The sequence below is a fragment of the Lepisma saccharinum genome, chromosome 1 (assembly GCF_977018435.1).
Source record: "Lepisma saccharinum chromosome 1, izLepSacc3.1, whole genome shotgun sequence".
In the NCBI taxonomy this organism is placed as follows: Eukaryota; Metazoa; Arthropoda; class Insecta; order Zygentoma; family Lepismatidae; genus Lepisma; species Lepisma saccharinum.
Window position 1 is genome coordinate 103,698,559 of NC_139229.1, and position 24,656 is coordinate 103,723,214.

Consider the following 24,656-nt stretch of genomic DNA (forward strand, 5'->3'; position numbering starts at 1 on the left):
TGACAGTGGCCTAATAAGGGAGATTTCACAAGTCGAAATTAGGTTTGTGCGGCCTTTTGTGTCGCTACGGTGTGAAACGTTGCTGTTGATTGGCCCATTCCATGTATCGCGTGTTCCTTTCGGTCTGAAACCTTCCTAGTAAGTCTTGAAAATCCAAGTCACAAGGATGGAAAATTAGGGCCTTGTTAAGGTTAGGTGTGAAGGCAGGCAGACGACAGCACCCTAAAGGATCATAGCCAAACCTGCAGGAAGAACGCATCTTACTTTAATCTCCAATACGGAATGATAAAAACTTCTGGTGAGTTGATTTTAAAAGAATGTGTCCGAGATAAAGAGTGGCGTGCCCAGGATTTTCGGAAGGGAGAGGGGTTACGCATACTATTTTTGGAGGTCAGTCCTGATTTTGCCATTCTTTCCTGTCTTTCACTGGAGATAAATGAATAAGCATTTGATCATACTGGGAGACGAAACATTAGATGTGTTGGGAACGGAAGGGTTTTCACTGTGCATTAACTGTTTCGTGATCCAGCTGTATTCGAGAAGACTTCCTTTGTTTCGTGCCGATATATGACAAGACAGCGGAAGCTGTGACAGGCATTTTTGAACCCTTGTGAGTGCTAAGGCCTGAATCTGAACAATTTGGTGGGTTTCGGCTTTTATAAGAGCTGCAAACATGGGAGGACTAGACATGTTAGTGGCGTACAGGCTCGAATCAGAGATACATATTCGAGAGCTGTCTGCGTCCAGCTGGCAGCCCACAATTTGAATCTCACGTTGTCGAGTGGATTGTCCATCCTGTGCATGTGTAACAGCTTCGTAAAAACACTCAAAGACACCATAGATATTTTTATGCCTGATGAGAAGAAATGGACAAACACACATACTGAGATGGTTCCGGCACACAATGTTAATGCATGGAAACAGTGGTAAAAAATGTTCCGATTTCACGTTCTGATTAAATTGACAGCCTTACAGTGGCGACGATTTAAGGGATAGTTGCTCCCCATTTTTTTGCCTCAACATTATGGCCTCTTAATGTTAAGCCTTGTTTACCAAGAGAAAGTAAACTTTCCTTGCACCGCCCTCCGCCCCACCCCCCTACCTGTTTTGGAACCCAATTGCCACCACTGGTCTTAAACATACAATTGTGAGTAGATTTGGAATGAGATAGAACCAAACAATAGACCCTTTAATTGACATTAATGGCTTTTTTATTCATTTTCGAGGGGTGACGCTATTGTTAATTAATCTAGCGCCACGTGGCGACACGTGTCGGGGGTGGAGGAGGAGATGAGTCATCGATGACTCATGCACACGTGTGAGTTTGAAATTAATGGTTTTCCATTAGTGCACAAAAGATACTATTATGTATTCCGTTTTTGACCTAAGCTAACCTTTTGTTGTATATTATATATGCGTTTCTGCCGGATATGAGTCACAGATGATTTATACTGACGTTGGAGTTTGGAATTAATGGTTTTTCCATTAAGGAACAAAAGACACTATTGTGGATTTCGTTTTTACTCTAACCTAACACTATTGTTGTATATTATATATGCGTTTCTGCCGGATATGAGTCAGGGGTGCTTTATGCACACGTGGGAACTTGGAATTAATGGTTTTTCCATTAATGTACAAAAGACATTTTCGGCCATTTTGGCGTCGGTGGTGAGTCATATTTGGTATAATTAAGGATCCGGATTTACCCGAATTCATCCGGTGTCGACGCGTTCGATCGGAGGTAGAAGATATTATAACACATGTTCGCTTTAAAGGCGAAGAAATTGAACGATGTATTCTATATGCAAACGAAGTATGCGAGCGGAATCCATGTTAATAATATTAACCTGTTACGGAAGAACCTGTTATGTGGTTGCATTCATCGGCACCCCCAAACCGCGCGCGTTCATGGATACGCGTGGGGGAAAAAAGGGTCGCCATTGTTACGGTCCCCTTCGCTTGGTCTTCTTCCGAAGTTGAATGGAAGGCAAGTGTCGCCAAATTTTTACACATGAGTATTGATTTTCTTTGAGGTTCCAATTTTATTTGGTGGAAGTAATCTACGCGGTATTTCTGCCGCCTTTCGTAACATTGCAAAGACTATTTGACCAAAACCGTAAGGAATTTGGCTGAACTAAGAACATTCAGTTCCAGTATCTACAAGTTAAAGTGGATGGTATCCACTATTTGCCCTTATTTCGGGGTTGCGAACCACGGACCATTTGATTATTGCCTTATATACATCAGGATTCACGTAAAATTGACCAGATGTTTTTACTGTTAGGGACAATATTTCGCATTATTTGTGTATTTTTACTCAGAAAACGCTATTTGAACGATTCAAGCAAGAGTTCGCATGGCAATTTAGACACACAAACTGTGTTTCTTCAACTTTAGCTGAAATTTAGGTTTATTTTTTACTCTAATATCACAATTTCTTCTATTCAGACAACATTTTTTATTAAATTTTGGACTCACAAAGACATTTTTCAACTTTTAACTTGTTATTTTAAAAGTTTATTTCCATTTTTTACTCTAATATCACAATTTCTTCTATTCAGGCAACATTTTTTATTAAATTTTGGACTCACAAAGACATTTTTCAACTTTTAACTTGCTATTTTAAAAGTTTATTTCCATTTTTACTCTAATATCACAATTTCATCTATTCTGGCAGGAGTGTTTATTCCAGTTTAGACTTGCAAAGATAATTTTTTCAACTTCTTTTATTAATTTTTCTATTTATTGCCTTTTGTATCTTATATTTATTAATTCTTAACTTTGAGTTTTGTTCTTTATTTAAAGAATTTCTCTAACCACTAAGGAAGAAGTACTTTTAAGTAAAACTGTACCCACAAACTTTATTATTACTATTATTATTAGTATTATTATTATTATTGTTGTTGTTTTTTGTTTTGATGAAGTTGTTGAATCTTGTTGTTGTTGTTAGGGTTTATTGACTTCCACTACGGTATTTTTGGTTTGCTTCGTAGGAAAGTTTGTTTATTTTAGAGTTTCCTCGGTATTTTCTTACTGTTAGGGTAGGTAAAGTTTCCTAAATATATGAGTAGGGTTCCATATATTCTTGTTCTTGCATGTTTTTCATATGATGTGATCACCACAACTCTCCAAGTGCTTTTACTGCATGTTTCCATTTTTTATTGAGGCTTAGTGATTCCTAGAGCCACTTTATGCATGAGAGAAAGCTTGAAAATTTTGATCTCAGATAGCCGTCAACCTTATGTCAGAGTATTTTCGAGTATATTTTAGTCTTATTATGGCCCACTAGAATATCACGGCTTGCTTATTTTTTAAGTATGTTGCGCAGTTATTGTATTTTTGCTTTTGCTTTCTAGATAAACTGTATGAAATGTTTAATATTTGTACTTTTTGCACTTATAAGAGGCCAAACTTTTACTGTAACTAAAATTATTATGTCTCTAGGCACTGAAACCCCTTTACCAAGAGTACTATAACTGCATGTTTATTAATATTGTTTCTTTCATCCCTCAAATATAACAATTTAACAATATAATGACTAATCACAGGACAAGTCGATGTTAGCAGATGACTACGTGGCTCTTAAGTCCATCTGCCAAACTTTTCTTACCATGCTATTTACCCTTATAGTTTTTTATTCGGGGTACATTTCAAGTACTATTAAATTTTTGAGTGTTTGATTAACACCAGGGGTTATTTGTATCTGTTATGCTTTATTATTTGAGGCTTCTTTTTTTATTCTACAATCACTATATGTCCCTGAGAACTAAATTTCCGCTGACTGAAGCTTAAAGCTTACGCTCTGCAGCATGTTGAATGGTTAAGCACTGGTCAATATGAATTTTACAGAGGCTAGTAGGAGGCATAGGAACACACGCCAGAGCCTTATTAGCATGCAAGAAGCATTTTCAGGGAGTACTACGAGGAAACGAAGTTGATTTTTTTGAGTGCTTTACCAGTTACACAGCCAATATTTGCTATTTCAAGTAACTACATGTACCAAAACATTTTACAGCCCAACACTAACTAGACTTCAATTTATATTTTATTTGGTGCTAAATGTAGCAAGAACACTGATTGTACATATTTTTGAGAATCCAACTATATCAGGATTTTTTCTATGTAAGTATATTTTTATTGATTACTAACTTTAACAGACCAATCAGGAAGACAACAAAATTCACTAAACTTAGTACTATAGTGTAGGTGAGTGCCTACTGTAACGGAAGTAAGTATCTTTCCTTCTTGTGTTGATGTTCTCGTGTAGGTTTCCTATTTTCGGTCAAGTTGCAGTAGGGAACTTAACAGTTTTTTATGTTATGAAGCAGATTGTTGTAGAATATTTTGCATGGTCTTTTGTGATATTGAGTGGGTGCTGTAATGGTAGTAAGTATCTTTCCTTTTTGTGTTGATGTTCTTGTGTAGGTTTCCTATTTTCTGTCAAGTTGCAGTACTTAGAATAATCGCTATTGTCTTATTGATCTACGAAGCTCCTTTGAATAATCATTTCCAGGTGACCCTATACTCCACGCTGTACTTTGTTCTGGGAGCTATCTTTTGAAGCCTTGGCATTCTGCTAGTACAGCATTATTATCGTAGAGGTAAATTAGTTCGTGAAAATATGTATTTTTCTGATTAACTATAGTCGCTTAGTTGTTCTAGCAGGTATAAGTAGTTACTGCTGATGTTGTTAATTTTCTATTCGCAGGGGCTATGTATGATGTAGCGTATTTGTGTTGGCTGTCCCTTTTATTCCTATGTTGTTGAGTTTCTCCATAAGCATGTCCTGTTTTACTCTATTCTATGCCTTGTTGCTGCTAGATATCTGAGGTATGTTGCTGGTTCATATCCGAGCTAGCTTGTTTGACTATCTATTATTTTTGCTATGGCTGTGGCTATTGATGTCCCTTTCTGAATTCCATGTTGGTTTCTGTTTATCCTTGTTGCTGCTTGTTATCTGAGTTAGGTTGTTTGACTTCAGGACTATCCTTTTTTAACATTATTGTTGATTGCTGTTTTGTTTATTTCCTTATTTGTTTTTATTTGTTTACTGAATCTATTTGTTTTGTGTCTTGTAATATTATTTACTATAGTAACAAAATTATTTTTAAAAATTGATATTTATCAACATACTTGTATATTTCTTGTTCAGTATTTGTCAAAGTTTAATTTATTTTGTCCGCTATCTTTAGCAAATAACACTATTTTGAAATTTAATATATAAATTCATGAAAATTTACTGTAATTTTATATCATCTAACATATTTATTTTAACAACAATAACAAAATTGTACAAAAGTTCAAATAGCAGAAGAATTGTACTCTTAAATTATTAACTTTGAAAGAATAGTATTTTTAAAACATTAACTTTGTAAAAATTGTACTTTTAAAACATTCACTTTGAAAAAATTGTACTTTTAAATTATTAACTTTGAAAAAATTGTACTTTTAAAACATTAACTTTGAAAAAATTGTACTTTTAAACATTAACTTTGTAAAAACTGTACTTTTAAAACATTCACTTTGAAAAATTGTACTTTTACACCAGAAATAATCAAATATATGGGAAAGAAGGAGAAGTTCTGTTGCTCAGAATAATAAATGTGGGATGGAAGGAAAATAATTTTGTTACTATAGTAAATAATATTACAAGACACAAAACAAATAGATTCAGTAAACAAATAAAAACAAATAAGGAAATAAACAAAACAGCAATCAACAATAATGTTAAAAAAGGATAGTCCTGAAGTCAAACAACCTAACTCAGATAACAAGCAGCAACAAGGATAAACAGAAACCAACATGGAATTCAGAAAGGGACATCAATAGCCACAGCCATAGCAAAAATAATAGATAGTCAAACAAGCTAGCTCGGATATGAACCAGCAACATACCTCAGATATCTAGCAGCAACAAGGCATAGAATAGAGTAAAACAGGACATGCTTATGGAGAAACTCAACAACATAGGAATAAAAGGGACAGCCAACACAAATACGCTACATCATACATAGCCCCTGCGAATAGAAAATTAACAACATCAGCAGTAACTACTTATACCTGCTAGAACAACTAAGCGATTATAGTTAATCAGAAAAATACATATTTTCACGAACTAATTTACCTCTACGATAATAATGCTGTACTAGCAGAATGCCAAGGCTTCAAAAGATAGCTCCCAGAACAAAGTACAGCGTGGAGTATAGGGTCACATGCAAATGATTATTCAAAGGAGCTTCGTAGATCAATAAGACAATAGCGATTATTCTAAGTACTGCAACTTGACAGAAAATAGGAAACCTACACAAGAACATCAACACAAAAAGGAAAGATACTTACTACCATTACAGCACCCACTCAATATCACAAAAGACCATGCAAAATATTCTACAACAATCTGCTTCATAACATAAAAAACTGTTAAGTTCCCTACTGCAACTTGACCGAAAATAGGAAACCTACACGAGAACATCAACACAAGAAGGAAAGATACTTACTTCCGTTACAGTAGGCACTCACCTACACTATAGTACTAAGTTTAGTGAATTTTGTTGTCTTCCTGATTGGTCTGTTAAAGTTAGTAATCAATAAAAATATACTTACATAGAAAAAATCCTGATATAGTTGGATTCTCAAAAATATGTACAATCAGTGTTCTTGCTACATTTAGCACCAAATAAAATATAAATTGAAGTCTAGTTAGTGTTGGGCTGTAAAATGTTTTGGTACATGTAGTTACTTGAAATAGCAAATATTGGCTGTGTAACTGGTAAAGCACTCAAAAAAATCAACTTCGTTTCCTCGTAGTACTCCCTGAAAATGCTTCTTGCATGCTAATAAGGCTCTGGCGTGTGTTCCTATGCCTCCTACTAGCCTCTGTAAAATTCATATTGACCAGTGCTTAACCATTCAACATGCTGCAGAGCGTAAGCTTTAAGCTTCAGTCAGCGGAAATTTAGTTCTCAGGGACATATAGTGATTGTAGAATAAAAAAAGAAGCCTCAAATAATAAAGCATAACAGATACAAATAACCCCTGGTGTTAATCAAACACTCAAAAATTTAATAGTACTTGAAATGTACCCCGAATAAAAAACTATAAGGGTAAATAGCATGGTAAGAAAAGTTTGGCAGATGGACTTAAGAGCCACGTAGTCATCTGCTAACATCGACTTGTCCTGTGATTAGTCATTATATTGTTAAATTGTTATATTTGAGGGATGAAAGAAACAATATTAATAAACATGCAGTTATAGTACTCTTGGTAAAGGGGTTTCAGTGCCTAGAGACATAATAATTTTAGTTACAGTAAAAGTTTGGCCTCTTATAAGTGCAAAAAGTACAAATATTAAACATTTCATACAGTTTATCTAGAAAGCAAAAGCAAAAATACAATAACTGCGCAACATACTTAAAAAATAAGCAAGCCGTGATATTCTAGTGGGCCATAATAAGACTAAAATATACTCGAAAATACTCTGACATAAGGTTGACGGCTATCTGAGATCAAAATTTTCAAGCTTTCTCTCATGCATAAAGTGGCTCTAGGAATCACTAAGCCTCAATAAAAAATGGAAACATGCAGTAAAAGCACTTGGAGAGTTGTGGTGATCACATCATATGAAAAACATGCAAGAACAAGAATATATGGAACCCTACTCATATATTTAGGAAACTTTACCTACCCTAACAGTAAGAAAATACCGAGGAAACTCTAAAATAAACAAACTTTCCTACGAAGCAAACCAAAAATACCGTAGTGGAAGTCAATAAACCCTAACAACAACAACAAGATTCAACAACTTCATCAAAACAAAAAACAACAACAATAATAATAATAATACTAATAATAATAGTAATAATAAAGTTTGTGGGTACAGTTTTACTTAAAAGTACTTCTTCCTTAGTGGTTAGAGAAATTCTTTAAATAAAGAACAAAACTCAAAGTTAAGAATTAATAAATATAAGATACAAAAGGCAATAAATAGAAAAATTAATAAAAGAAGTTGAAAAAATTATCTTTGCAAGTCTAAACTGGAATAAACACTCCTGCCAGAATAGATGAAATTGTGATATTAGAGTAAAAATGGAAATAAACTTTTAAAATAGCAAGTTAAAAGTTGAAAAATGTCTTTGTGAGTCCAAAATTTAATAAAAAATGTTGCCTGAATAGAAGAAATTGTGATATTAGAGTAAAAAATGGAAATAAACTTTTAAAATAACAAGTTAAAAGTTGAAAAATGTCTTTGTGAGTCCAAAATTTAATAAAAAATGTTGTCTGAATAGAAGAAATTGTGATATTAGAGTAAAAAATAAACCTAAATTTCAGCTAAAGTTGAAGAAACACAGTTTGTGTGTCTAAATTGCCATGCGAACTCTTGCTTGAATCGTTCAAATAGCGTTTTCTGAGTAAAAATACACAAATAATGCGAAATATTGTCCCTAACAGTAAAAACATCTGGTCAATTTTACGTGAATCCTGATGTATATAAGGCAATAATCAAATGGTCCGTGGTTCGCAACCCCGAAATAAGGGCAAATAGTGGATACCATCCACTTTAACTTGTAGATACTGGAACTGAATGTTCTTAGTTCAGCCAAATTCCTTACGGTTTTGGTCAAATAGTCTTTGCAATGTTACGAAAGGCGGCAGAAATACCGCGTAGATTACTTCCACCAAATAAAATTGGAACCTCAAAGAAAATCAATACTCATGTGTAAAAATTTGGCGACACTTGCCTTCCATTCAACTTCGGAAGAAGACCAAGCGAAGGGGACCGTAACAATGGCGACCCTTTTTTCCCCCACGCGTATCCATGAACGCGCGCGGTTTGGGGGTGCCGATGAATGCAACCACATAACAGGTTCTTCCGTAACAGGTTAATATTATTAACATGGATTCCGCTCGCATACTTCGTTTGCATATAGAATACATCGTTCAATTTCTTCGCCTTTAAAGCGAACATGTGTTATAATATCTTCTACCTCCGATCGAACGCGTCGACACCGGATGAATTCGGGTAAATCCGGATCCTTAATTATACCAAATATGACTCACCACCGACGCCAAAATGGCCGAAAATGTCTTTTGTACATTAATGGAAAAACCATTAATTCCAAGTTCCCACGTGTGCATAAAGCACCCCTGACTCATATCCGGCAGAAACGCATATATAATATACAACAATAGTGTTAGGTTAGAGTAAAAACGAAATCCACAATAGTGTCTTTTGTTCCTTAATGGAAAAACCATTAATTCCAAACTCCAACGTCAGTATAAATCATCTGTGACTCATATCCGGCAGAAACGCATATATAATATACAACAAAAGGTTAGCTTAGGTCAAAAACGGAATACATAATAGTATCTTTTGTGCACTAATGGAAAACCATTAATTTCAAACTCACACGTGTGCATGAGTCATCGATGACTCATCTCCTCCTCCACCCCCGACACGTGTCGCCACGTGGCGCTAGATTAATTAACAATAGCGTCACCCCTCGAAAATGAATAAAAAAGCCATTAATGTCAATTAAAGGGTCTATTGTTTGGTTCTATCTCATTCCAAATCTACTATTGTGAGGTTCTTACTATACCCTATAAAAAAAATGGTGTTGAGCCCCCCCCCCGAAAGGAATCCTGGATACGTGCCTGATCACAGCGATCTTCTGGAGAAGAAAGAAGAACGCCATTCCGAAGAAGAAGTTCGTATGGCAATAATAATTTCTCCCCACATCGCGATAACCGGTATAGAGGTAACTACAATTGGAGGAAGAAAGAAAGTGCTACACAGACGGAAGATTTCGACAGTGGAGAAACTAGTGTTAAACAATTAGATGTTACCACTTGGAATACATCTGCCCTGTCCTACAGTCCAAGAAACTGAGAAGAAGTTGTTGAGTTGAGTGGATGGCCCTAGTGTTGCCCACGGGACGAGACGGGACAGGCTTTTAAAAATTCGAGACGAGACGAGATTGATCATGTGTCCCGAGACAAACGAATATTTTCGAGACGAGACAGCATTTCACAGCATTTCCACGAGACGAGACAGGCCAAAGTCTCGTCTCGTGGGCAACACTAGATGGCCCAGAGTTTTGAAAAAGAAAATTTACTCCATTTTCATTTTGCTATTTTTCTTTTTTGTTTGTGGGAGGATGCCATGATACGCACCCACTTAATGTATCAATTTTAGTGTTTAATATGTTAAATGTCTATGACGTCATAATCGGTTTTGTTCAGTTTGGTAATCTGTTACAGTGGTTATGGACTAACCTTAAGACATTTGAGTGTGGATTGCTAGGTGAGATGTGTGATAAATGTAAAAGATTGATGTAAGTGATTTTAAAACAGGCATGGAAATCATATTGTCAGTCTCTTGACCTTAACGTGCCAATTAGTATAATTTGGCGGAAATTCAATTCTCTCCGACATCCCCATGTTTCCCATCCACGTCCAATTGATACTTCCTGGGAATCAGATTTTATGGATCTTCTCACCCCCGCATCCGTCCCTATGCCTTCCCCCTTTTATGACCGTGAACCTACCGAATTTACTGATGACTTCCCAGCTATTTCAGTTAAAGAACTAAAAAATATCCTTGATAAAATCAAATCCACGGCACCTGGCTACGATGGTATTACCTATGAAATTCTAAAGCACTTACCAGTTCAAGGGTTCGAAATTCTTGCTGCGATTTATAATTATGTATATCGCAGAGGAAAAATACCACGTGGCTGGACCCAACATATTGTGATACCTATTTTAAAACCAAACAAACCAACCATGCAAGCCTCTTCATATCGACCTATAGTTTTGATACCAGTTATGGCTAAACTATTCGAACGTACACTCCAACATAGAATCGTTTGGACACTAGAAAAACGCCAATTTTTCCCATCCACACAATTAGGATTTCGCATCGCTCTTGGTAGTCAGGATGCTATTGCTACACTCACTGTTGCTATTCAAAATAGCCAACTCCTGAGACAATTTTGCTTCAGCTTATTTGTTGACATCGCTAAAGCATATGACTCCGTTGACATTTCAATATTATACAATCTTCTTGATTCAATAAACATTCACCCGATTGTGGCTAAAATAGCTTGGAATCTATATCAGGAACGTATTCTGGTCTTCTGGTTTCATAATGATGTGAAGGGCCCGAGACTGGTTCGGAGCGGAATACCACAGGGCTCCCCTCTGAGTCCCCTCCTATTTAACATTTACACCAAATATATACATCAAATACCAAGGGCCACTCACAACATCATTCAATATGCTGACGATTTTTGTTTTTATCAAAGTACATCAGACACCACACAAGGAATTTTAGAATTGCGCAACCTGATTCATACTCTACGTGTTCAATTATTATCTCGCGGTTTATCTTTTTCTGCCGAGAAATCAAAAATTATAATATTTAACCCTTATACATCAAACCGACACCCTAACAATCTGACACATATACTACAGATTCCGGTATTATCTTCCTGTACTTACCTGGGGGTTTCCTTTGATAGAAAATTAGATTGGAAAGTCCATATTAACAAACTGCTAGCAAAAGGAAAACAAATAATCAATATTCTAAAAGGTTTGGCGAACACGAAATGGGGTGGACACCCCTCCATTATGACTTTGTTCTACAAAAATTGCTATCGCTCTTTATTCGAGTATTCGGCACCCGTTTATGGTGGGACGATTGATACTTGGGCCGATAAAATAGACATTTTACAGAGACAGGCACTCCGTGTTTGTCTAGGATTAATGAAATCTAGTCCAAATATTAGTGTCTACAACGAGAGCGCTGAACAGGCCCTTTCATTTAGACGCCAGTATTCTACTACGAAATTTCTATTTAAAATATGGGAAAGACACAACCATCCTTTCAATAAAGCATTTTCAATACAACGAAAACTGGGTGAAACTTTACCCTTGGATAGATCATGTTCTAGATATTATTTTTTGTATTGTTACAACATAGATAGAGAAGCATATCACTTAAGTTACACTATAGAAAATCCCTTGATTTACACTTTGAGGAATCCTACCGAGTCACCTGTCAATGTCAATTATGTTGATTTCGGTCGACATGAATATTATAAAGAAATTTGGCCAGACTATGACTTCATATACACTGACGGATCAAAAGATGACGAACATGTCGGCTGCGCATTCTACGCACCCTGCCAAAACATAGTCAGACAATTCTCCTTGCCGCAAGACATGATGTCCATATTTTCGGCAGAATGTTATGCCATACACCAGGCATTGCTCTATGCCCGTGGAGCGGGATTTAAAAAAACTCTAATTCTAACTGACGCAATGAGTGTTTTATTTACACTCGATCGTTGTGGAAAAGATGCATACCGCATGCCCATTCTCCCGTCCCTGATCTTACAAACTACATTAAATCTCCGCCAAAATGATCAACGAGTGCAATTTACGTACGTAAAAGCTCATAGCAATCTTAATATATATCAGGATTTAGTGGACCAATACGCAAAAAAGGCAAAGAACACTCCTTTTCCTACTCCCTTTTGTTTATCCTATACTGATCTTCTACCCCGAGTTAAAATGAAACTTAATTCCCAATGGGAAGCTCGGGCACTTAATCAAATTGCAAATACGACCACTTATAAATGGTACGCAGAAAAAGTAGTCAGTCGACCCTGGTTTCATAAACTGAAACTTCCTCGTGAAGTGATAACTTTCACACTTCGCCTACGAACGGGACACGTTTGCACAAACGAACACCTAGCAAGACTGCATCAAAATCCCTCCCCTGCTTGTGATTGCGGAGAAAACAAACAAACGCCAGTTCATCTCTTCTTCCATTGCCCGTTAAGAAGCAAATACAGACACGCTCTTTTTAACTGTTTACACAGAGCCAAAATACCATTTCCCATATCCATACCATCCCTATTATCGTCTCCTTTACCGCGTACGATGTGGATATTATATAGTTTTGCCAGACAGAATGGTATTCAATTTTGAAATTTGTGTGTATGTTCAAGCTTCTGATCAGTACTAAAATACAGTGAAGTGTAATATTACAATATCTTTACGACCACAACTTACTATGACTTCGATTCAATGGTACTTCTGCTCACAAGTGTACTACATCGCAGACCTTTGACCATAACTGCCATATACCCGGCGGTAAGGGTCACGAAGAAGAAGAAGAAGAAGAAGTGATTTTAAAAAAGTAAATGTGTTAATTAATAGATATGGGAAAAACTGCTTAGCGGTAATCCCAAGTAAAATGTAAATAAATAAATGTGTTAATTTGTGTACTCGAAGAACAATTTTGATCTTAATACAGTTTCCTTTGTAACAAGAGGTTTTATTTCGAGTGCAAGTGTGGGATATTAACATCAACTGACACTTAAAGGTATTTTAGTGTGTGAGAGTTAGTATAATTTTACGTAAGCATACCCGTAACTGTTTCCCACATCCTGAGGGCTTCATAGTAGGCTGATTAGTCTCATGTTCGCCGTAGTGGATTGATAGTAAGTAGATCCACTGAGTATACAACGGGAACGTAACAGGTATTAAGAACTAATGAACAGAAAATAAACATGACGCTTCTTTAGATTTTGAACGTCCTTCTACTTATATAAATTCATTTGTCACACCTGTTGGACCTATTCCGAAATATAGTGATTCGATTTACAGAGGCTACTAATTGTAATTGAGCATATTTAGCTGTAATGTCAACAACAATCAAAGAACAATCTCACATCCACTGAATACGTCCACCTACCAGGCAGGCAGCAGACTTCGTAGCAAGTTTGGCGACTCGTGATTGGCCAATTCCTTAGTACAAAATGATCAGTGGCCCCTTAATTTTTAAACACACTGTAATAAAGTAACGTACGAAAAGAATTATATTTGTCATTTTTGTCTGAAAAATACAGTTTGTGTGCTTGTCTTCCATTATTACCTAACGTGAAATTTAACGTGTTGAAAAAAAAACAACAGAAAAAATGCCAATAATAATAATAATAATAATAATAATAATACTTTCTGACCTCCCCCTTTACGTAATGGGACAAATATTATATATATATATACAGGGTGTTGCAAAATACCTGTTACAACGCTTGGGAGGTGATTCGACAAGTAAAAACAAGGAAAAAATGCCATGTGAAAAAATGTCGAAATCGGCACCGTTTTCGAGTGACAGGCGTGCGAAAATCGCCTCACACCATGTTTATGGCACAATAACTCAAGAAGGAAGAAAGATATCAATGTCGGAATAAAATAATACAAACAAAATCGTACCTGGCGAATACAATGGTGCATCAATTGAGGCCCAGTGTAAATTGCGCAAGGGGACTCTCAAAGAAAGTGGGGAATCCTCTGATGGAAAATACAAGAAATTTACTACTATCTTCTACATAATGTTGAGATCGGAATGTAGCCAGTAAAAAAATTGCGACGTATGTCCACATATCCAACTACTGCTGGGACACCGTCCCACACTCGGGAAATAGGAAAATAACTGCAAATCTCCTGTTGTACACGGTTCACATTGAGGTACGAAGAAGAAAATAAACCAATTTGTTGCATGTCTCACTACTGCTGGGACACCATCCCAAATGGAAAAAAAATACGGGAAAATCATAAATAAACGTTTTCAATCCCTTAATGTTGACACACTACTTTGCAGTATGAAAAACAAAAGTTAAACAATGGCCACATGTCGTCAGTCTGTACATACTACAAGAGAGCTCCCCAAAGAAAGTGGGTAATCCTCGAAGGATATGAAGACAGAGAATGGCGAGAAAATGCACACAATGGCATGTAACATTTCCAGGCACAGCACATCTGGAAGGGATTCCACTGAGAAGCGCACAACCTCCGCACATGCAGATCGACGGTATGAAGTACAGCAATATCCAGCATCTTCACTCGCACCTTTCACTAAAGGACACTATGCGGTGCTGATAGGGGCTCACAAACACCGGTATACTCAGAGAGGTTGTTGAAAATGTCCGCCATTGACTTCAAGACAAAGATGGCATCGGCGAAGCACTGATTGTCTGGTACGCACTGGACTTGTCTGGCATGTCACCAATTGTCCCAGCAGCGGCACTAACACGAGCAACGAGGTCCTCAGCACTTTCCACATGGGTTTCATACACGAGCCTTTTCATTTCTCCCCACACAAAGAAATCCAGTGGTGTGAGATCGGGGGAACGAGGTGGCCACGGTAAAGGTCCATCCCTGCCAAGCCAACGATCGCCGAAAATATCGTTGAGTAAGGCTCTGACTCCCCGGTCGAAATGTGCGGGGGCGCCGTCGTGTTGAAACCAGATACGTTGTCTACCTGCCAGTGGCACGTTTTCCAAAAGTTCAGCTAACACGTCATGTAGAAACACCCGATAATTCCCACCACACAAAGTACCACACAAAAATTTGTATGGGTGCAATCCCTCCTCCTGAAGAACGCGGAATACATTGCTATGGTAATTTTGTTGAGTACGAGCAATGACACGTGTGCTGGTGTCAGGACGGTCTCGTATCGCGTCCAACACGTCCTCTTCAAATTGCACAGTGCGCACAGTGCGGGGTCTTCCACAATCCCACCTACGGGGTAGTAGAGATCCAGTTTCACGCAGTCGAGCATCAAGTCTTTGAAAGAGTGCATGTGCTGGTAACCGCCTATTGGGAAATCGTTCGTGATACGAACGCCGTGCTTCACGGCTGTTTCGGTTTGCCTCTCCATAAACGAGATGCATATCAGCAAGCTCGTGGGTAGAGTACTCCACCATTGTCCTGTTCGAGAACTGCCCAGCAACAGGGGCACTTTCCCTCCGAGTGACGGATCACAACTACCGTGATTAGCACCCACGTAATGTCACACAGGTGTCCACGCAGTTGTTGCAAACCGAGAAAGAACACGGGAATACGTACTCTACGTACAATATTCCTTGGCGCAATTCATCCATACACACACGCCAGACTAAACTCCACGCTGCGAGACGCAGAACAAGACAGGAAAAACAACGGCCGACTACACTCTCTACGTAGTATCCACCAACACTAATACGTAACAGGTGACCTACACTCACAGCGCCTCTAGTGGGGCTTTCTGTATCAATTAGCTGAAATCAATCTGAGCGTAATTTGACGGCATAGCGTCATTTTCGAGTGAATTTCCTATTTCCCGAGTGTGGGACGGTGTCCCAGCAGTAGTGGGACATGTGGACATATGTCGTCATTTTTTACTGGCTACATTCCGATCTCAACATAATGTAGAAAATAGTAGTAAATTTCCTATATTTTCCATCAAGGGATTCCCCACTTTCTTTGAGAGTCCCCTTGCGCAATTTACACTGGGCCTCAATTGATGCACCATTGTATTCCTCAGGCACGACTTTCTTTGTATGTTTTTAATCCGACATTGATATATTTCTTCCTTCTTGAGTTATTGTGCCATAAACATGGTGTGAGGCGATTTTCGCACGCCTGTCACTCGAAAACGGTGCCGATTTCGACATTTTTTCACATGGCATTTTTTCCTTGTTTTTACTTGTCGAATCACCTCCCAAGCGTTGTAACAGGTATTTTGCAACACCCTGTATATATATATATATATATATATATATATATATATATATATATATATATAAAGTATTGTTTATGCCAACTTTGTACCCCAAAATTTATTTTCAGTTGCCGGCCTGGCCTCTCTCTGTTCATCTTGGATCGAAAGAAGACCTCTCATAAAACAGAAAATTGACTTACCTTCTTTGAGCCCCCCGTGTTTAAAGATTAACATCTTTAAAAATGATCTCACCTTTTTGATGCACGGACACTGGAATTGCCTGTCCTTCGTCTTTTGAATGGTGACGAACGCCATTCTTTCCTTCTGCTTCTGTCGTTTTCTTTGCTCTTCCACTGTCTCACCCAGCTGAAACAAAGGCCAAAATAAACACTACATTTTACAACACGCATCTTGAGGTTTCATGCCGGAGAAAGCAATGACCACTGGAGCTAACGTAAAGGCCACATTATGCAGTGAAGTCACGATGTCGGAAGGAAGTTGTGTTCGAACGGTTGGTATTTGCACACCATGTCAATGAACGAACAATCCTTCTTCGAAAGGAACTACCCTTGAACAGTAAATCCTAAATCGGATATGTAATGAATATGAATATCATAGGGTATTTGCATAAACTGGAAAGTTCTTGAAATAAACTTCCTTATTGCGATCGCATTAGGAACGATGTTCTGTTAACAGTGGCGTACCAAGGGGCGTTGGTGGTGGCTAAAACTGTCCCATGTGGTCGAGCATTCCTAAAACAAAAGATGGAGAATGAGGGCTGACTACTAAAAATGTATATACGTAACCCTCCCCCTTTCGAAAATCCTGGACAAGTACATTAAGATTACTTGTAGATTGTATTTGTATAGAACTGTTACTGAAGGTTCCTCGGAACCAGGCCCGTGCCCCGTATTTTTTTGAGGGAGGGGCAAGATCCATATATATATATAAACAGGGCAGCTATTTGGGGGGCCTGGGAGGCAGTTGTCCCCGACTTCTTTACCACTTTTCCCCCATACTATGGCCTCTTAATACTTGTCTACCAAGAGAAAATAACTGTCCTTGCCCCCCTCCCCTTCCCCAGTTTTGGCACCCAATCGCCGATACTGGTCAGAAGTATTCGAATAGTTCTGAGTTTCGCAAATTAAAAATGTTTTCAAATTTCCTATATTTTCTTATACCAGAACTATTGAACAGCCACGATAATTCTATGTTTAGAAAATAATATATTATTTATAAATTAAATTATACGCATTAGCAATGATTATTACAATAAATAATTCTAAATGTGAGTTAACCCAAAGCCCGCTACAAAGAGTCGTATCGAAAAAAATAAGAGAGAGAGAGAGAGATTTTCACCTGGTAGCCTTGTATCAATGGTTATAAAACAAAAAGTACCCAATATCGCAGATTGTAGACTTCTGGAGACATCCTCTCTACACAACAAACATTCATTTATGCAAGGACAAAATTGAAATTTTTACATGTTTGAAAAATCGTCGATGTTATTTTCATAGCTTTTTATGGGTTCACATTTAAAAATTTCATGACACGAGGGGGGCATGGCTCCCATGGCCCCTCCCCTGGGTACGGGCCTGTTCGGAAATATTAAAAGGTTAGATACATATTTTCAGACTGTTTGAAAGAAAAAAATGTGTCCCGTCCCAGCGACTTCCACGCACAATACCTCCCCCCCAACACTACACACACATACGTACAAACATTTCTTGCCTGCATTTTTACATGCCCTAGAGGAAATTTTACGTTAAAATAGTTTAAAATCTCAATTTTAATTTTAAAAGCCAAGAATGGTTACCGGGGGTCTTTTTAAGGGTCTTTCATTTACCACTTCCAGAATTGAAGACTAAAATTGGTAAACGTTGTAAGTGCCAAAATAATTCAAACACAGTTTTCCACGTTAAACTGTGAAATGTGACACGCTTTATAACAGTGACGTGCGGTGATGTCGACACTTGGGGTAGCAATCAGTGGCGTGCCCAAGGGGGGGTTGGTGTGGGTCATAATACCCCTCCCCCCTTTAGGGCCCAGTATTCCTAAAAATAGAACGTCAAAGAAAGGAAAGGATTGCAAAATGAGGAAGGACTACTGAAAAGAAGCACGTGTTAATCCCACCCACTTTCTAAAATCCAAAACATGTTGATTTGACTATTAAGCCAGAGATCCCGGGTTCGAACCCCGACCTGGGCATGGATGTTATTTGTGTTTGTCCCTTCATCAATTTTATCGTATCATCTTGACGATTAGCCAAAAGTGTAGGAAAAGCGAAGTAAAACAAACCAAATGAAACAATCAATCAATGATTTGATTTATGCTACTAAGGGCCGGTTTTTCAATGTTCAGTTAAGGTTCATGTTAGCACGTAACTGGAAGTTAGTGAAAATTTCGGTTTTTCAATGTACAGTTAGCTCGTAACTGGAACTCTGGTGGCGATTATCTTTACTGGTACTTCTTCTTGCAGTTACCAGCCTAACTGGAAGTTACGAAGCAACATGGATGCCTCGTGCAGCTATCGATGTTCCACACTCGCAACTTCACTGTCAGATTAAACAAGATATGATTCACAAAACTTTTAAATTCCTACAGAAAAAGACTTATTTTGTTTGGCAGAGCTTACCAATGTCCATGCAAATATGTAAATTAAGCAGCGCAGTTACTAGAATTCACTTGGCAAGGTTGTGTTAAAGAATTTGTGGCCAGGATATCTAGTCTACCAGGCGGAACAACCTAGAAACAGTAATTTGGTGTAATGGTTAGCGGCACCACCTTTCGGAGCGTGTTGTTTCTTTTTCTAATACGAGTTCGAGTCCTGGTCACGTGTATTTTTTTTTCTTGTCAATTATTTATTACGTGTGTTACCTTCAATTCACGCTTTATTGTTGAATGATCTTCTGGAATAAATATTACAGTAAATTTTAAAATTATTTTTAATCGTACCTTCATATTTTTAAAAGTTTAGAAAGCATACTTACTATTAACATGTTGTTTTTTCGCTCAACAACATGCATAGAGAGGTACAAAGCATGCAGTCAAATGTACAATATTTACATATTAATAATAATAATAGTGTTTATATCAACAAACCGTTATTATTAATGTCTCGACTTTCGAGTTCTTCACGCTTCTTCTACAAGAAAGTATCTGCGCTTGCGCCTCATAACATCATTTCCCCGACGTGGAATTGGCCTTTATTAGAAGGAAACCAACCAAATTTGTAGTGCTGTCTTAAGTTAATTTATGTCGTAAGCGTACAAAATGGATACGCAGCCATTGTTCCTATCATTTCACAATGCAATAACGTGCTTTCGAGCGCGGCGTGCTTGTAGTTCTATATTTAAACGCCAGGCTGTGTGCCAGTCGACGCGGTTTGAAACTATACTAACAGATGGCGCGCAGATCGATTTCCTGTAATTTCCGTGCTTCAGAATTGCCAACACACTTTTTCGGGGAACGAACCATGGTTTAGTTAACTGGCAGTTACTTTCACATTGAAAAACCCGGTGCTGGTTAAGACTGGCTGTTATTCCCAACTGACAGTTAGTTAACAGAAAGATTAACAGGACATTGAAAAACTGGCCCTTTTAGGGCCGTTTTTTCAATGTCCAGTTAAGGTTCATGTTAGCACGTAACTGGAAGTTAGTGAAAATTTCGGTTTTTCAATGTACAGTTAGCTCGTAACTGGAACTCTGGTGGCGATTATCTTTATTGGTACTCCTTCTTGCAGTTACCAGCCTAACTGGAAGTTGCGAAGCAACATGGCTGCCCCATACAGCTATCGGAGTTCCACACTCGCAACTTCACTGTCAGATTAAACAAGATATGATTCATAAAACTTTTAAATTGGTACAGAAAAAGACTTGTTTTGTTTGGCAGAGCTTACCAACGTCCATGCAAATATGGAAATTAAGCAGCACAGTTGCTAGAATTCGCTTGGTAAGGTTGTGTTAGAGAATTTGTGGCCAGGATATCCGGTCTACTAGGCGGGACAATCTCCAATTGGTAATTTGCTGTAGTGGTTAGCGGAACCACCTTTCGGAGCGTTTTGTGTTTTGTAATACGAGTTCGAGTCCTGGTCAGGGGTATTTTTTTTCTTGTCAATTATTTATTACGTGTGTTGCATTTAATTCACGCTTTATTGTTGAATGATCTTCTCGGATAAATATTAGAGTAAATTTTAAAATTATTTTTACTCGTACCTTCATATTTTTAGAAGTTTAGAAATCATGCTTACTATCAACATAATTTTTTTCGCTCAACAACATGCATAGAGAGGTACAAAGCATGCAGTCAAATGTACAATATTTACATATTAATAATAATAATAGTGTTTATATCAACAAACCGTTATTATTAATGTCTCGACTTTCGAGTTCTTCACGCTTCTTCTACAAGAAAGTATCTGCGCTTGCGCCTCATAACATAATTTCCCCCACGTGGAATTGGCCTTTATTAGAAGAAAACCAAATTTGTAGTGCTGTCTTTCGTTAATTTATTTCGTAAGCATACAAAATGGATGCGCAGCCATTGTTCCTATCGTTTCACAATGCAATAACGTGCTTTCGAGCGCGGCGTGCTTGTAGTTCTACATTATAACGGCAGGCTGTGTGCCAGTCGACGCGGTTTGAAACTATACTAACAGATGGCGCGCAGATCGATTTCCTGTAATTTCCGTGCTCCAGAATTGCCAACACACTGTTTCGGAGAACGAACCATGGTTTAGTTAACTGGCAGTTACTTTCACATTGAAAAACCCGGTGCTGGTTAAGACTGGCTGTTATCTCCAACTGGCAGTTAGTTAACAGAGAGATTAACAGGACATTCAAAAACTGGCCCTTAGCGTCGCTGTCACATTTGGTTAATCGCGAAGATGGTACAATACAATTAATGAAGAGATAAACACAAAAAACACCAATGCCGAGGTCGTGGTTCGAACCCGGAACTCCTGGTGTCATAGCGTGCAGTGATAACCACTACCCCGCGGTTGGTTGATTTGGTGTTTAAGTCCACTTTATGTACATAAAAGCTAATCAGGACTGGACCCACAGTTTAAAGTGGGATCCAAACTACTATGTGCGTCCACCTGGTACCGATCCGGGGCCACTTGCACTCCCCCACGGAGGTCGGCCGACAACAAAGATGAGTGGAAAGCTCTAACTATTCGGATACTTGGGTATCGGTAAAGCAAACTGCGTATTTACTCAGTTGTACATAAATTTCAATTGGATTTTTGAAACAGTATATTTGCATATGATTAACGTTTTTCCAAAAAAAATTGCATTGCTTGATTTCCCTAATTTCTTCATATCACGATCTCGTTACTGAAGGATCCGGGCTCGAGCCCTGGCCTGTGCATGAGTGTTCCTTTGTAACCACTTTTCATCCCTTTAATTTAATCAACGTTCATCATCATGGCTGAACTTAGGTAAAGTGATGGAAAAGCAACGCTAAAGAAAGGAAAAAGAAAATACAAATAATTTCCTCCCAGTGCATCTGCAGGGCACTATGAAATCAGGAGTCCAGAGTTCTCTCTTTACGATTGTCCCTCGTGACGTCCATAAGCTCATTAGCTACTTATCGCGATTAAATCTATACAGCTAGAAAAAGTGATGGAAGGTGGCAAAAATTAAATATATTAGAGGGGATGAACAGGTAACAACCACACTTTTTTGTAGTTTCTTCAACAATATTAATTTGGCTTTTTTTAGTTCTGGGATACATTTTACATTCCAAATTATTTCATTATTCACTGCAGAGTATAACACATAGGAACAAGAATGCGCGCTCGTCACGGGTTCGAATCCCGGACTGAATTGTTCTTTGTGAGGTCCCTTCATCAATTTCATTATATCCTCACTCATCCTCATTTTCGCGATAACCATATGTGGCAGAAAGGTGAAGTAAAATAAACCAAACCAACAACAACAATTAGAACGCACGTTTTCTTGCCCAAATTAATACATCCGTATTTATGACTGTTTAGCTTACCCATTTTTTATTGGAGGTCAAATGCCGCTGCCACGAACGTGGGTGGGGATAAATAGTGGGCGAGTTGTTTTCATCCAATCACACTCAACCTTCAGCCTATGGGCGCAGCTGTCATTCTGCTCCTCTACTCTAATTGGAGTCTCAGTCACATGACTGCGGATGTGCTGGTGCCGTACTTTACAACTTCAATGTGGAGACTGTGGAGGGACAAGGTGGCGTATAGTAGATGTGTGGCAACACTGTGCGTTGAATGTGATTATTGCAGTTGGTGGGCGCGCTCCGTGGACTTCAAAGCCAGCCGGTTGTTAACGTAGCTAGCACGTCAACTATACCATCCTAATAGTGTTTAATGAAGCTATAAAACCTAATAAAATTGTTAGGTTTACAGTGCGATAAGGTCCAATTGGCACTTCTATGAAAATAGAGGTCGGCCTGCTCGCACTCGGCATGCACGACAGGGGTCATAAGTGACCCACGGACACCATGGATCCGCACGGATAATCCATGGATATTTTAAGTTATTTTTAGAATGCTTAAAAAGCTTAACAGATCCATAGAATTACCGCACTCGGCCTTAAACGTCATAAAAATTTAAGGCCTAGTCCAAACATTTAATTGCAACTTGCGCTTTGTCATTTATAATGTGTTACACAAAATGCTTGATATATACTTCAATTTTAGCAGCTGTCGCTTTGTCAGTTAGTTGATATAAATACAGATAACATCTTAATAATTTTAATCTTAAAAATTTGGCTATGTCTACTGACTGATCCATTGCTTCAGTGGTTCTTAAAATTCTGTCGTCCATCGAGACATATTTGATTGATTGAGTTGGTGTTTTAAGTCCACTTTATGCACAGTAAGGCTAATCGGGACTGGACCTACAGCTTAAAGTGGGATCCGAACCACTATGCGCCTCCACCGGGAATCGAACCCGGGACCCCTTGATTACAAGGAGACGACTGTACCACTGCGCCATCGGGGAGGCCATCATGACATATTTCTTCTTTCTTTTCACCCCTTCTAATTCAGCTCCATTCTTACAATCTATGCATCTGAATGTTCTACTTCTTTCTTCAAATACATAATCAAATCTTTCACTCGGGGGTGTGGTTTACCCACGACTGAGTTCAATCGGTGGTTCCACCCTTCAACCTCGTATTTGTCCTGTGTCTCCTTTGGTGGCAGTTCCACATGTCAATTGAAACCTGTGGATTTTCCAACTACTGGTCCACAAAGTAATCGAAAAATTCAGTCATTTTTTCCTTTTTTTCTGCCTCACTGTGGATATGAATCCATCCTTCCTCCACTACCGTTGGCTTTAAGAATGCTAAGGCAGCAAACATCCTGATGGAGTTCCGAACTTTCTGATTGGATTTGTACATGCTTGTAAGCCCAATGTTCTGTACACTGACGAACTTTAAAAAAAGGTCTCCCTCCTCTTAGTTAGATTGGAAGGCAGTTGGAAACACTTCATTACTCCTGTATTGGATAAGAAAGTGGGGGAAGGCAGTTGCAGACAAGGCCATCACTACCCTATGCACACGTAAACTTGTTTCCGGAAAGCTATCTGTTGGAGTCCTTGTCAAGCATGGTCTGGGCAGTTTGTGGAGGATTTTTGTGTTCCTACCGCCCCCCCTGTGTGTGTGTGTGTGTGTGTGTGTGTGTGTGTGTGTGTGTGTGTGTGTGCGCGCGCGCGCGCGCGCCGACACCTGTTTATTTTTAAGTTTGGCGTATTTTTATTGCATTGACTAATTGCTATTATGGCTGGGCATGACCCAGGTTAGCAATGGTCAAATAAAAAAGGATAAAAAATACCAAAATTCCTGGCATGAGTAGTTGGTAGTAGTAAAGGATAGGTAATGTTCCTCGTTCGTATAGCAACGTGCTATGAAGGCACATTTAGGGGATGTGGTAGTAGGGCACCGCATATTCTCGAGCTCGGCCATTTTGGAGGTGATACGATCAGCACCACGCTCCAGCCGCCTTTTTTCGCCAGGGTTGTAGTAGAAATGAGAAAATAGAAATGTTTTGCATTCTGCGTATGTGACAGTATTCTTTGAATATTAGTTGAAGGCCGCGAGTGGTTCCTGAGAAGTAAT

At 38.3% G+C, this 24,656-nt stretch overlaps 2 protein-coding genes across 2 annotated transcripts in view; one reads left to right on the plus strand and one right to left on the minus strand.

Annotated features, from left to right (window-relative positions):
• Positions 1-16,831, minus strand: part of LOC145998877 (uncharacterized) — a 163,920-nt gene extending 147,089 nt beyond the window's left edge. The window contains exon 1 of the mRNA XM_083135577.1: positions 16,804-16,831. The gene's annotated coding sequence lies outside the window, so the exon portion shown is untranslated. The remainder of the gene's footprint in view (positions 1-16,803) is intronic.
• NANS (N-acetylneuraminic acid synthase) overlaps positions 1-24,656 on the plus strand; it is an 82,742-nt gene that overhangs the window by 43,961 nt on the left and 14,125 nt on the right. The gene's annotated exons all lie outside the window — the stretch shown is intronic.